Source organism: Manis javanica, chromosome 12 (assembly GCF_040802235.1).
Source record: "Manis javanica isolate MJ-LG chromosome 12, MJ_LKY, whole genome shotgun sequence".
NCBI lineage: Eukaryota > Metazoa > Chordata > Mammalia > Pholidota > Manidae > Manis > Manis javanica.
In genome coordinates, this window is record NC_133167.1 from 73,865,143 (window position 1) to 73,881,423 (window position 16,281).

Consider the following 16,281-nt stretch of genomic DNA (forward strand, 5'->3'; position numbering starts at 1 on the left):
GTCTTGAGAGAGTTAAGACATGCAGAGCTGAGGACACTCAAGGCTTTGTCAGGTGGGGGATGGGGTGTGGCATCAAGGCCCCCTTCCTGGAGGAGGAGCTGGAGACACAACAGTGGGAACTGGCAGGGCTGGATGATATCGGAAGGAAGGCGGGTTCCCGTGAGCAAAGATCAGGGACCATCCTAGGGCCCCACTCCTCACACCCCTCCTTCTCTGTACCCTGTCCTTGCTCTGCCCCAGGTCGCTATCATCCAAAGTGAGATCATGATGCAGAGGGAGCTGGCTGTGCTGTATGACCTGGAGCCTGAGGAGAGCTTCATATCCTTTCTCCACGCTGGGGAGCCCCTGCATGAGGAGCAGAGGTGAGGCCGGCAGGAGTCAGGTGTGGGCTGCAGCTGCCAGCAGGCTCTGGGAGAAGGGCCCCCTGACGTGTGGCTCCAGGGGCTCACAGGTGGCCCTCTGTCCTGCAGCTACGCCCTGTCCTGCCAGCTGGAGCCCCCAGGCCAGGAGCCCGGGGGAAAGGGACTGTAGTTCTTCAGGTCGCACGTTTAAACTTACTGACCAGGGCCAGGTGAGTTTCTGGGCTGGCATGATCACCAAGGGGTGGGCAGCTGCTCAGCCTCAGGGAAGCTGCGGGCTGTGTTGGGTGTGGGGGTGTACTAAAGATGGGTGGGAATGGGACCCCAGGTTCACTGCCCACAAGTTGTGTCAGACTGAAGGGTGGTTCCCCTCCCCCTCTGGGACCCAGCCACCTCCTTTGTGAGTAGGTGATGCCCATGAGCTTTCCCATGACAGGGACACCCCAGGTACCGGTGACTGACAGGACCCTCCGCACAGGGACCAGAGGACAGAGGACAATGCGGACGGGGTGGAAGCAGGATAATGGGGGGAACCCGGGATAACCTGCCTCTTCTGTTCACCTGTGTGGCCCTGTAGCTGCTGTCATCGGGCCCGTGGCCCTGCTGGTATCCTGGCTGCATGTGGACAAGACCTTCCCCTTCGGGCAGGCGGCACCCTGCGCCCCAGGACCCTAGTGTGCTTCCTGCTCCCCTTCCTCCCCTGCTCATCCTGAGCCTCTGTTGGGATAGGTGCTGTGGCACCTAATCTGTCGGCAGACATGGGCAGCTCCCCACGCTGCGCTGCATCCTCAAGGACCAGTACGTAGCTGCAGCCAATGTGGCCACCTTCGTAATGTGTCAACCCCTCTGCTTGGGGCCTGCTGGACAGAGGCAAGCTGCCCCTCCATGTGGAGGATGTTCCCCTTTCTGCAGGTGGCCTCCCGCTCTGTTGATGCCACCTGCTGCCTGGGTGTTGTCGGCCACAGAGTTGTAGCCACAGGGTTCCAGGAAGAGGCGGGGCTATCCTCACCGGGCCCAGCCTTTCTCGGGACGGGGACGGATACGGACACAGTACAGTGCTGCATGGAACCACCGCCACCTAGGTGCCCAGCGGAGGCATCTGAGGATGCAGGGGTGGCTGGCCACTGCAGGTTTCCAGTGCATGCTCCCAGGGGAGCCCCCTGGGCAACTTCCTCCCCTCATCCCTGAAAAATTGCCTAGCTAGGGATTAAACATGGCGGTGTGACAGGCAAGACAGAGACCTCCTCCTAAAACCACATCTGATACAAAAATATAATTAATATAACTCATTATGAAAGAGTACCAGGAAAGATGGCCACACCAGACTGAATACATCTGGAGAATAAGAGCAGCCCTCACGGAACAGAGTAATGTACCAAAGCTATGATGCGGCGGGACGCAACCCTTCCCCCACCCCAGCCCATCAGCAGGAGGAAGAGACACAGACCAGGGATGGAGTGGAGGCCTGGGACTGCTGGAGATCACCCTGGAGATCTGGTCTGGGAGCACGAACCTACATTGCATGGTGCTCTGGTGATTAGCGGGGTTGGAAAGCTAAGACAGGTGGAATATATGGAGAGATGGAGAGTCCAGCTGCTTGTGGAAAACAGGGATTCATATCCGGCTGATCTGGATGGGCAGTCTGAAAGATTTCCTAAAAGCGAGAGGGCTGCTAAAGCGGCAAGGATTGCACAGAGCTTCCTGCTCAGGACAAAGGACAGGTAGACAAAATTGTGCAGGTGCACTCTGCCCAGCAGGTTGGGAACTTAAACGATCTTCACTGCTACATCCTACTGGATGCAGCTCCAAGGCCCCCCACTGTGACATGCAGCCTGCTGTGTCTTCCTCCCAGCTAGCCTGCACCTGTCTTGCAAACCAGCAGGCCAGTCAGAGGGAAGCCCCACCTACAGTATCTACAAACACAAAGCATAGAGGCTTCACACCTGTGTGTTCGGCCACTGATTCTGGTAGTTGAGCAAGGCACAGCAGCCAGGAAAGTGGAACCTGCCCTTTCCTCCCCCCAGGCACCAGCACCACTCCCCTTTGATGCTCGACATCACTCCAGCAGATGAGCAGCTGCAGGGCATTAGAGGACGCCACATACTAATATGAAATGTCAAAGGAACCTGGAACAAAGCCAAATGTCAATGCCAGAGAAAGGATCAAGTGACACTGAATTAATAAGTCTTCCTGAAAGAGATTACAAAATAAAAATCATAAACATGCTCATGTAGGTACAGAAAAATATTCAAGAACTCAGGAACAAATTTAGGACAGAGATCCAATTGCTGAACATAACATCAGAAGGTATTAAAATCAGGTTACCTACAGTGGAAGAGATGATAAATGAAATAGGAGTTAGGGAAGAGGAATACAAAGAAGGTGAGGAACAGAGAGGAAAATGGATCTCTAGGAATGAAAGAATACTGAGAGAAATATGGGACCAATCCAAACACAACAATATTCGTGTTATAGGGGTACCAGAAGAGGAAGGAGAGAGAATAAGGGACAGAAAGTGTCTTTGAAGAAGTAATTGCTGAAAACATCCTCAATATGGAGAGGATGGTTTCTCAGGCAATGGTAGTTCACAGATCTCCCAACACAAGGGACCCAAAGAGGACAACACCAAGACATATAATAATTAAAATGGCAAAGACTAAGGATAAAGACAGAATATTAAAAGCAGCCAGAGAGAGAAATTGGATCACATACAAAGGAAAAACCAAAGGCTACCATCAGACTTCTCAGCAGAAGGGCCTCGAACCAAGAATACGTTAACTGCCAAGATTATCATTTAAATTTGAAGGCAGGATTAAACACTTTCCAGATAAGCAAAAGCTGAGAGAATTTACCTCTCACAAAACATCTGTACAGTATATTATGGAGGGATTGCTATAGATGGAAGTGTTCCCAAGATTAAATAACTGTCACCAGAGGTAATAAAAAGAGACAGACAAAGAGTTCAGAATATAATACCTAATATATAAAGAATGGAGAAGAGGAAAAAAAACCCTTTAGATTCTGTTGGGAATAGCATACTAAGTGAGTTAAGTTAGACTCTTAGTTAATAAGGAAGTTATTACCCTTGAACCTTTGGTAACCACACATCTAAAGACTGCAATGGCAATAAGTACATACATACCAATAAATCAACCTTAATGTAAATGGTCTGAATGCACAATCAAAAGACATGGGAGTCACTGAATGGATAAAAAAACAAGACCCAATTATATGCTGCCTACAAGAGATTCACTTCAAACCCAAAGACATACACAGACTAAAAGTTAAGGGATGGAAAAAGATATTTCACGCAACTAATAGGGAGAAAAAAAGGAGGTGTTGCAGTACTTGTATCAAACAATATAGATTTTAAAGCAAAGAAAGTCACAAGAGACAAAGACGGACATTACATAATGATAAAGGGGTCAATCCAACAAGAGGATATAACCATTATGAATATCTATGCACCCAACACAGGAGCACCTACATATATGTGAAACAAATACTAACAGAATTAAAAGGGGAAATAGAATGCAATGCATTCATCCTAGTAGATGTCAACACTCCACCCACTCGAAAAGGACAGATCAACCAGACAGAAAATAAGGACACAGAGGCACTGAACAACACATTAGAACAGATGGGCCTACAGACACCTACAGAGCTCTCTACCCTAAAGCAGCAGGACACACATTCTTCTCAACTGCACATGGAACATTTTCAAGAATAGATCATACACTAGGCCACAAAAAGAGCCTCAGTAAATTTAAAAAGATGGAAATTGTACCAACCAGCTTCTCAGACCACAAAGCTATGAAACTAGAAATAAAATACACAAAGAAAATGAAAAAGCCTATCATCACATGGAGACTTAATAACATGCTCCTAAATAACCAAGGGATCAAACACCAAATAAAAAGAGAGATCAAGCAATATAGGGAGACAAATGACAACAATAATTCAACACTGCAATATTTGTGGGACGCAGCGAAGGCGATGCTAAAAGGAAAGTATATTGCAATACAGGCCTACCTTAGGAAAGAACAACAATCCCATATGAACAGTCTAAACCCATATTAATGAAACTAAAAAAAGAGAAAAAGAAAAACAAGTGAGGCCCAAAGTCAGCAGAAGGAGGGACATAATAAAAATTGGAGCAGAAGTAAATGAAACGGACAAGAATAAAATAATAGAATCAGTGAAAGCAGGAGCTGGTTCTTTGAGAAAATGAACAAAATAGATAAGCCCCTAGTCAGACTTATCAGGAAAAGGAGTACACACACACAAATAGAATCAAAAATAAGAACGGAAAAATCACTACAGACAACACAGAGATACAAATAATTCTTATAAAATACTATGAAAAATTATATCATACAAATCCAAACATTTGCAACCACATGGATGGAGCTAGAGGGTATTATGGGCAGTGAAATAAGCCAGGCGGAGAAAGACAGTGTGAAATGATTTCACTCATCTGTGGAATATAAGAACAAAGCTAAAACTGAAGGACCAAAACACCAGCAGACTCACAGAACCCAAGAATGGACTAACAGTTACCAAAGGGAAAGGGAGTGGGGAGGATGGGTGGGAGGGGAGGATGGGTGGGAAGGGATAAGGGGGAAAAGGGCATTATGATTAGCACAGATAATGTAACGGGTTGGAAGGTGGGTACATGGGAAAGGCAGTATAACACAGAGAAGACAAGTAATGATTCTATGGCATCTTACTACGCGGATTGACAGTGACTGTCATGGGGTATGTGGTGGGGACTTGGTGACAGGGGGAGTCTAGTAACCATGTTGTTGTTCAAATATTGTACATTAATGATACCAAAATAAAAACAATAAACTTAAAAAAATGAAGACAGTCTAATAAAATTACTTTACCATTTTCCCAAATGCTAACTAATACCTTAGAACACTTTCAATTCTCCTAACCTTCCTGACTTTTATTACTGTTATCATGCATTTTAATTCTACATAGTTTAATCTCCACAAGAGTTCATTCTAGAACTCATAGATGAAAATTCACCTCTGTTCATAAATTGCCTGGTCCTTTCTTCTTCATTTATCCCTGCATTGTCGGTTTTCAACTTGGGATTACTTTCCTTTGAACTTGAGAACTCCCTCTAGTAGTTCTTCTAATTCAAGGCTGCCAACTATGAAGTGTCTCACTTTAACTTTTTCTTAGAACATCTTTGTGGTTGATACTGCTGATGGGTGTAGAATTCTGGTTTGACATGAAAATTTCTTTTAGCATTTTAAAAATGGTGCTGTGTTAATATCTATTTGGCGTGTGTATATATGTTTAGACATCACCTATCAGCCTTTTTCTTGCTTATTTCAACTCTGATTTCCCTACAGTCTGTATGTATTTCTGGTTTTTCGATCATACTGTAACCCCCTATGGTTTAGAGTGTAAATATTGTGCTTATTGAATGTAAACTGCATCTGTGGATTGCTGTCCTTCATCAGTGGGGAGTGTGCTGTGTATTTTCACCTGTGGTATCAATTCCTTACCCCTCATTCCCTCTGCTCCTCTTTCAATCATATCCCACTTCTCCTTCCACTCTGTCCTGACATCTCCAATATTGTTCACACTGCACTTTTGTTGAGATACTTGTTCTTCAACTGTCTTGCCATTCAGGAATCCAGCCTTTGCTGGAATCAATCACTTCTTAATTTAATTTCTTAACTTAAGTTCTAACATAAACACAAACCATAGCCTTAATTTGGAACACAGCAGAGCTCTTTCATTTCACAATGAGGAGAAAAAAATTTTCCTTCTCATTCAGAGAAACACAGAGAGAAGAAAATGACAACCTGGATCATATTAAGATATATTATGAGCTGGCTTTTATCAAAATTCACCAGTGAGATAGAGCAGTGGAAAGCCTGGGTGGGAGAGACTCAGATTACCTGCATCTGGTAAAGGACATCAAGCCAAATTATGTAAATATACCATCCAATAAAACAAAGTACTGAAAGCCCACTAGAAAAATACGGCCAAAGGTAGAAAAGACATTAGATAAAAGAGGATAAGCAAATAACTAAAGTTTTTTTTAAAAGCTTTACCCTGTTTAATTTCAGGGAAACGCTAATAAAAGTTGCAATCTGCTGTTTTAGGACAGAAATCAGATGAGATGAATTAAAAAATACCAGGAATACATTCTCCCCAGGTTCTAGAACAATCAGATCATTCATGTAGGGCTAGTGAGAATTTAAATTGGTAGAACCTCTTTGGAAAACAGCCAGGATCTACTAAGGCTGTATACACACCTACGGTGGTCCCTGCATACAAATATCCCCAATATTGTGCACCTGTTTGGTCCCAACAACCTGAGTCAAAATCACTGTTCGAGAAACTAACCAAATGCTCATGCACAGGGAATGGTTATACACAGTGCTCTCTGCACCCCATGGAACCCCACACAGCAATCAGGATTTACAAATAATTACTGACAGAGGAAGAATCTCCCACATCAATTGTTGAGACACAGACAGATGCAGACATAGCCCAAGGATGTACAAGGATTCCGATTTTTCTACATCCTTGCCAACACTTCTTTTTATAATAGCCATTCTAAATGAGGAGTAATTATATTTTGATTTTGATTTACATTTCTCTGATTATTAGTAATGTTGAACACCTCTTCATGTGAATCTTTCCCATTTCTCTGTCTTTAAAGAACTATCTATGCAAGTTCCAATTCTTTTCCCTCCTGAGTTGTAGAAATTACCTACATATTCTGAATATTAACCCCTTATCAGATACACGATTTTCAAGAATTTCCCCCAATCTGTAGGTTGCCTTTCCATTTGATTAATTCTTTTGCAGTACAGAGCTTTTAAGTTTTATGCAGCCCCTCTTGTTTGTATATGTTTGTGACTTGCGCTTTGGGGCATCTGACCTACAGTGATCAGCAGATGTAATGTTGTCCCCATAAATACCACAATGATTATTTTACAAAAATATTTTTTAAAAACCTAAGATTCATATGGAACAACAAAGAGCTAACCAATCTTGAGAAAGAACAAAATGGTGGGAATCACACTTCCTGATTCTGCAAACTATATTACAAGTAACGGTAATTAAATCAGTATGGTACTGGCATAATGATGCGCATGTAACTCAATGGAACAGAAGAGAGAGAGTCCAGAAATAAACATATACAATCAACTACTAAGGAACCAAGTGTAAATAGGAATGGGGAAAGGATAGGATCTTTGACAAATTATGGCTGGAAAACTGGAGCTCTCCTGCTAGCTTATGCTCTCCTCTCCCTCTCTCTGCCACCCCCACCTCTCTCTCTCTCTCTCTCTCTGTCTCTCTCTCTCTCACACACACACACACACACACACACACACACACAAAATCACAAAATACCAGTGATATTTTGCTATAACCTGGATGGATTAAACCCTGCATTTTCAGATACCCTCAAGTTTTAAGTGGAGCTGTTCCAGGAGGCAAGTAGAGGGCAAAAGAAAATACGATACGGAAACCTCAAGCTGGTCAGTGGAACTGGAAGCTGGGTCACCTCAGGGCTGTGCAGGCCTGGCAGGTGAAGTTAAGAGAGCTGTGCCTGGGTCCTGGCCAGGACTAGGGACAGACATCCCTGTCCCTGTATCCAGAAGCCCCAGCCCAACCCAGCTGTGATCAGGAGGGCAGCCACACACCCTCCCAGAAGCCAGGCAGGAGAGAGGGAACAGCCTAGACTGAAGTCCATCTCTCCCACGGAGCATCGGGGGAGCCGTAAGACAAGCAGTAACTACACAGCAGTGGGGCTGGGCCAAGTCCCCACCCAATTCAGGGAGAGGGAAAAATGGGTTTGCTTTGTTATTACGCTCTGTGGTTTACATGCAGGTTATTTAGTAAACCAGGAAGAGAATTACAACAGCATTTTCTTTCCTTCTTTTAAAGCCTCTGAAAACAACTTGTCAGACAGGCCACATGATGGGGCCCAGAGGTGTGCTGGCAGGCACAGGTGCAGGTGAAGGTGGTCACTGCCCGAGCCCCCTCTGCAGCAGTCACACGGGACTCCTCCAGGCTCTGGCCCTGCCCCTGCTGTTCCTTTTCAATCTGACCCACCTTCTGGCCTCAGAGGATGAGCCACCCCCTCCCCGGACCAGTCCTCAGCTACCCAGCCCCACAGCAATGCCAGCTCCCTCTGCCTCCTCGCCTGCTTCTCAGCTCAGGTGCAGGATGGAGCTAAACACCTTCTGCGCTGTTGTTGCAGTGGTGAGGATGATTCCAGGGAAGCGAGAATTCAGGGCAGATGGCAGTACGTGCAGAACACAGCAGAGTAATAGGAGGGCATTTTCGTGCAGCGCGCTCCTTGGTCTAAAACACGGATTCCTCACAGCAAAGCCATCATGCCTGTCGCAGCCCTTACATGTGGCATAGCATTCATACAACAGATAGAACAATAGTACCAGTGCAAATAGGCCAGACATTTGGAGATGCCAGTGTGGGTTTGGGGCAGATTTACAGTGATAACTCACATGACCTATAAACTCCTTTTAAGCATTTTATATTGGTTCAGTTTGTCAATGTTATCTCATGACAAGAGTTTCTCCCAGAGTGATGCAACTCCGTGTGCAGGCTGCCATTCAACCTTGCCAGGCTGCAAACACAGTGGTGGCCTTGGCAAACACAGAGCTTCACCCTTTGGGACATCTGGTGTGTTTTGACTGACAGGTACATTTTTCTTGGTCTGACGTTCTATTGAGGTATTAGTAAAATGTTCGATTTCTCTCAAGGCATAACAGACTTATTCACTGCTTCTGGCACCCTCAGAAGCAGCTGTGTTCCTGGAACCACTGAATCGGTTAGGAAAAAACACAGTTGTGATAATGTGGGGAAGAAAGGAATAGTGCTCTAGCAACCTCTCCCAAACCCCCTTTCCCAGATCCCCTGGAGAAGCAGAGGAATCTACCCTCCCTTGCCCGCCTCATGTTGAGTGTGAGCACCCACTCTTGAAGGCATGTAAGCCTTCGTGCCTTTACCTCCCATTTTAGGCAGCCAATGTTTCCACAGCCCACTCCAATTTTCTATTAAACCATTGCTCTGAGAGTGACATGCAACACTGTACATCCGTCTGATGGGATGTTTCTTGGCCTTCCGTGGAACACCATGGTCTGTAAAGGGTGTCCGCTGGTCAGAGATGTAACTTGGTTGTCCTAACTGGTACAGAGTCTTCAGTTCCAAACCTTAAATGGTATCTTCAGCATTTGCATCTACCACTGGGTATGCAAAGCGGAGTCCAGAAGAAGTGTCTATTCTGCTAACGACCCACGTACAGCCTCCAAGAGGTACTAGTGTTGATCCAATGTAACCCACTGGCCAGCTATGTGGAGGGCGTGGCCACTGGAGAACTTTCCCCACAGCCAAATGCAGTCTCTGTTCTTTAGCTGACAGTCAGAACAGGATTTTCTGGCATTCTGTGCCTCACAGGGTGCAAGAGGAGCATGTGTAGACTCAGCCTGTGTGTGCGCTGCTGCAGTTTCCCATGGACCCCGGAAGCCATCTCCAAGGGCAGCACCAGCAGGCCCACCTGGTGGCTTGAATCACCTCCCATTCCTCGACAGGCTTCTTCTGATGCAAACCAACATGGCCTGCATTAACGTGCCCCTCACATTCCCAGGGCAATCAAAATCCATAAGGCCGTCGCCCACACGGGCATTCTTTTCATAGTCCAGTTTCCCATTTCCCATCTTCCTGACCACACAGCCAGGCCAGTGGCCGCAGTCCCAGGTCATAAGAACCCCAGCACGAGGGGCTTTCCTCACTGCTCCATTCTGCCGTCACTGCCCAGAAAAGGGCATGGAATTCAGCCCACTGAAATCATTTGTTTCTCCTTCCTCCAGGCCAGTCTTGCCATCCTCTGGTATTACTGCAGCAGCTCCCCAACCAGGATACTGTCCATGCCTCCTGGAACTGCCAACTGTAACCAAGCAGCTCTTTGTCGTTAGCTGAGAGCTGTTCCTAGGACACTGTCCATGCAGCTCCCCAGGGGCTCCAGCATCGGTCCCAGAGGAAATGAGGCTGCCTGCTCACGGATTCGTGTAGGCCTCCTTGCATCCCCCCGGCAGCCTGCCCCTGTATGAACCATATCCATTTGATTAGGGGACTCTTCGGGGTTCTGCCTTCCCTATTACGGTGTTTCTCTGACATCACCCAACACATTATGGGTATCTCAGGTTTCAAAATTATTTTATGTACTTCGGTCACTGAGGCAGTCTTGATTAATTCCCAACAGTATGTTAATAATTGTCTTTCAAGTGGTGTGCACCAGGCAGCAGCATGGGGGAATTTTCTGGTCCAAAATCCCAAGGGTCACAGCTGGGAGGTGCTCATTTTCTTTTTTTTGCCACAAGCTCCAGTCTGCATGGGTGTGGGGGACAGACACTTCCAAAATCATGTCTGAGTGGGGGTCACAATGGCCAGATGCTGTCAAGCGCACAGCTGCCGTGTGTAATTCTGATGTGGCCCGCTTCTGTTCAGGACCCCACTCAGATGCAGCTTTCTTTCATGCAGTCTTACAGACAGGAGCTACAAATGGTTCCTGGTGTGGAATATGAGTCCTCCAAAATTCAAATAAACCAAAAAAGTGCTGGGCTTCTTGTTTGGACCTGGTGGGAGAGTGACAGCAGTTTACTGATAGTCACACTTGTGGAATACCCCGGGTGGTTTCTGCCCGCATTATTCCTACAAATTTCACTGAACAGGACCTTGGACCTTCACTAGATTTATTAACCAGCCCTGGTTGGTCACATATGTCCTTGTTGCATTCAAATCATTCCTGGCCAGCTCCTCTGTTTCTGGTATTAATAATGTCACCAACATCGTGTATTATTACACTCGAGCATTGCACCGAGTCCAAATCCTTCCTGACCACATAGTGACAATAAGCCGGGGAGCTCAGATCCCCGCCTAGCCCAGCAGATGCAAAGTGGGGTCCTTCCCACCTGAAGGCAAACTGGGCTTGGCTCTTTTCAGGAATTGAGACAGAGAAGAGAGCATTTGCAAGGTCCATCCAGGAGTACCAGCCTCCTTCAACCTGCTATACGTTCTATATGGCTGATATCATGCCTGGAACTGCTGGGACTATGGGTAGTACCCACATTACCTAAGCTTGAAGAGTCTCTATGTCCCATCCACCTTTGCACAGGCCACACAGGACTACTGTACAGCAAATCTGTGGACACCAGCACTCCAGCTTCCAGCATGTCACTCCTAACAACGGTGATATGTTTGTCAAGTTATCTGCCTCTGTGGGTTCGCACAGTTCCAGCCATTCCCCATTTAGAATGTCCAACTAAACAGGCCTGAGGACGGGCTTACATACCTTCTGTTTTACTGTATTTGGCAGGGGAAGCCAACCCCAGTCACACATAATATCCACCCCAATAATATTTTCACGTAAAGGGGATGCAGCCACCTCAAGCAACACCTGCTCAAACACCCAATTTTCATCCAAACTTCCACCTCAATACCATCAGCCACTGCATCTCCATATACTCCCAATCTAACCTTAGCCCCTGCTAAGACTTCACCAAGAGGTTTTGGATTTACAGTACATTGGGCTACTGAACCAAGGACTCCCAGGGCCATTTTACTCCTCCCCCTGGCCACTTTTCTCACACATACCCGAATGGTCTCAGGGACAGGCTGGGGTGTGGCTTCGGGACGAGCTCTGTTACACATAGAATCCTGTTGGCTCCACAGAGTGGAAGCTCTCTCCGACAGAGAGACATACTCATCTCCCTGATGTTGCTGAGGACTTCACTGTATAGTCATGTTTGACTCTATCATTGGCTGATTCAACCTCCGGCCTCTGCCATCAGATGGGGTCCAAAACTCTCTCATTAACATGACAAGACACCCACTTCTCCTTTAAGGCTCTGCAGTGTTTTCAGGAATTGTGTAAGAGGAAGAAATATACCCAGCAATTATATATTTGGGTTACTGAATGTCCAAGTATGTATGTTGTATAGTTCACTATATCACAAAATTCAAAATAATGTTCATTACTTGTGCTATGCTCACTGCTGTGCCAGGCCCTGGGAGTACAATCACGCAAGACCAGTCTTCAGCATGCAAGGAAGACCAAAGTTAACAAAGTGAGAAAAAAGATAAACAAACAAGAAAAGATCCAATTGTAACCAGTTTCATTAAGTCACTAAACAGGGCACTGAGGTAGCAGTTCCTGACGGGAAGGAGGACCAGGCAAAAGGAAGTCATTTCCAGGAGGTCACATATAGGCTGGGACCAGAAAGGGGAATTTCAACAATACAATAAAAAGGTCATGCATCATGATCAAGTAGGATTTACTCTGGGGATGCAAGGATAGTTCAATATCCACAACTAATGAATTTGACACATCACAGTAACAAAATGAAGGATGAAAATATGATCACCTCAACAGATGCAGAAAAACTTTTGACAAAATTCAACATCCATTTGATAAAAATTTGAAACAAAGTGGGTATAAAGAGAACACACCTAAACATAAAAACAGACATATATGACAAACCCAGAGCTATCATACTCGACAGTGCAAAATTGAAGGCTTTTCTCTGAGAACAGGAACAAGTCAAGGATGCCCTCTCTTGCCACTTTTGTTCAGCATTATACTCAAAGTCCTACCCATAGCAATTAGCCAAGAAAAATAAAAGATATCCAAATTGGAAAGGAAGTAGTAAATCTGTCACTGTCTGCAGATGGCTTCATGCTATATGTAGAAAACTCCAAAGCATTCATCAAAAATCTATTAGAAGTAATAGATGAATTCAATCAAGGTGCAGGATACAAAATCAATATTCAAAAGTCTGTTGTGTTTCTATACACTAAGAATGAATGCAAGAAAAAGAAATTATAAAATCATTCCTACTTACAAATGCAGCAGAAAGAATAAAATACCTAGGAATCTATTTAACCACAGAAGTAAAATAACTATATGCTCAAAACCATAAAGCACCGATGAAAGAAACAGAAGTACAAAAATAAGTGGAAAGATAAACCATGCTCATGGATTGGAAGAATTAGTATTGTGAAAACGTCCACACTATAGAAAACAAACTACAGATTCAATGCAATCTCTGTCAAAGTACTCATAGCACAAGAAGATATTACAATGCTATGAGCTACATTACCTATGCTATATTTCCATTCTTGTGACTAAATTATTTTATAATTTGAAGAATGTACCAAGTTATCCCCTTCACCAACAAAAAGAGAATATAAAGAAGGTAATAATCCTGAAGAAAAAAAATCCCTAAACATTATGGTACTGGCACAAAAACAGATCCTTACATCAATGGAACAAAATATAGAGCACAGAATTAAATTCACACTTACATGGTCAGTTAGTCTACGACAAAGGAGGTAAGAATATATAATGGTTTTGAAAAAGTCTCTTCAATAAATGGTGTGGTTATGTTGGACAGCTACATAAAAGGAGGACCACTTTCCTAAAACACATCCAAAAAGAAACTCAAAATGAATTTAAGACTTAAATGTAACACCTGATCCCACAAAACTCCAAGAAGAATATAGGGGAAGCAAACTCTTTGACTCTGCTCTCAGCAACATTTTTTTTTAATCTCTCTCCCGAGTCGATGACAATAAAAGCTAAAATAAACAAATGGGACTACATCCAACTAAAATGCTCTGTACTGTGAAGGACACCATCAACCATACAGAAGAATAATGTACTGGATGGTAGAAGATGTTCGCCCATGAAATATTCAATTTGGGGTTAACATACAAAACATATAAAGTACTCCTCCAACTACTATTGAAAAGACAATCCAATTAAAAAAATGGGCAGAGGACGTAAACAGGCATTTTTCCAAGGAAGAAATATAGATGGCCAACTGACACATGGAAAAAATCTCAGTATCACTAACCGTTTGAATTGCAAATCAAAACCACAATGAGATCTCAATTCAAATCTGTTAGAATGGAAGCTCAAATTGGAGACAAAAAGTAACTAGACAGGGATGTGGAGAAAAAGAAGCCCTGATTGTTGGGAATGGGAATTGGCATATCCAATGTGAAGAACACTATGGAGGTTCCTCAAACAATTCAAAATAAAACTCCCATATATCCCAGCAATTTGGCTTTATGTATCTATCCCAAGAAAGTGAAAACACTAATTTGAAAAGACATATGCATCTCTATGTTCACTGCAGCATTATTTACAACAGACAAGATACAGAAGCAGCCTAAATGTCCGTAGATACATGAATGGATAAACAGTGAAACACACACACACACAAATACACACACACACAGTGGCACATCACTCAGCTTTAAGAACGAAAAAAAAATCCTGCCATCTGGGACAACATCAACAATATCAAGTCTCCTTCAGAGCACTTGCCCTTGACATGAGGTGCTGTGCACTGTTCTTGCGCTCTGTGATCTTCCTCCCCATAAAACACAACTCCAAGTAATTACAAGAAAATGTCACGTTAAATGCGACTGGGGAAAACTCTACAATATTAATGGCAAAGAATCTTGAAAATGGAAAAGATCATCCAAAGCAAAGAATGTCTCAGAAACAAACAACAACAAAACGCTAAGGAGACGAGATCACTGGATATAATGAGGTATCCTGAACTGGATCTTCGAGAAAGGGTCCAACTATGGAAATCTGAGGGAGAGAATGGATGGTGGATGGTGACAGTACACCATCACTGCTTGTAACTGTAACAACGAACTATAATGACGGTAGTAAGAGGGGAAGTGATCTGAGCAAACTGCAAAACCCAACTGTGTAACTCAAATTTTCTGTAAATCTAAAACTATCTTAAAATAAAAACGTACTAAAACACTTTTTATAGCTTAACACTTATTATCATCAAACTATCTGCTAGAAATTACTATTAATTTTGATTGTCAACTAGTTCTACTGCTTTGTTTTTTAAAGATACTTTTTATGTCACAGAGAAATATTTAACCCCGGAAGATACATAATTTCCAAACTATGTTACAGTTTTCACGTTTAATGGAGAATGCATGTACATATTTACTTATTATACATAATTTTATTTGGCAGGGTCTTTTTTAAGTCATTGTTTCACTGGTATGGCTGTGCCCTGGGGTCCCTCTGAAAAAATGTCTTCATAAATATATGTAGAGATTCAGGTACTATGGTGTGTATTTCACTTCATGGCTGAACATATTCAAAAGACTGCTTATAAGAACATAAAATAAAATGGTCTAGTGTGAAGGCTCACAAACTCCAAGAATACTTCTATATTTCAGCAGTATTGAAACAAAATCGAGTGTCTGTAACTCAAATACTCAGATTACAATAACGAGAACAGAATGTGTGACCATGAAGAGATTCTATGTTTCATCTCGATATTTTCTAATCACAAAGTGTCTAAAATATATTCAAACATCAGCTCGTAGGTGAAAGTGAGCAAACAGTGAAAAAAAAATCAAATTAGAACTGACAAACATTCCTGCAAATGATGGTAGGTGTTGGTACACTGTGTGCCAGACGTAAGTGATTCTTAAGCGATTACACAGAATCATTCAAAGCTACAACACTGGTATGCTCCACAATTTGATAAAACTTACATGGTGATGTAATTCTTTATAGCTAATGATGTAGGTCAACATGAAAAGCGATCTGCCGCTTTATGCTTACAATGCAAAAGGAATATATAACATGCCTAAGAAATAGGGTTAGATCTCAAGTAAAACCGAGAACATAAAACCCTAAGGGGTTTCCTACAATTTTGACTGCGTAAGAGAAGTAACCCCATGTGAATACGTCAGAGGACAAGCTATGTCTAAGGTAAAAACACTGCCATCACCACAGCAGCACAGCCCCCGAACAGCCCCAGAGGCTCGTCTAGCAGAGACGCACACCATCACCCCTCTCGGTCTACAATCACAG

The 16,281-nt window shown here is 43.8% G+C and overlaps 1 long non-coding RNA gene across 3 annotated transcripts in view; it reads right to left on the minus strand.

The window, feature by feature from the left end:
• Positions 1–16,281, minus strand: part of LOC140845113 (uncharacterized) — a 94,227-nt gene that overhangs the window by 39,784 nt on the left and 38,162 nt on the right. The gene's annotated exons all lie outside the window — the stretch shown is intronic.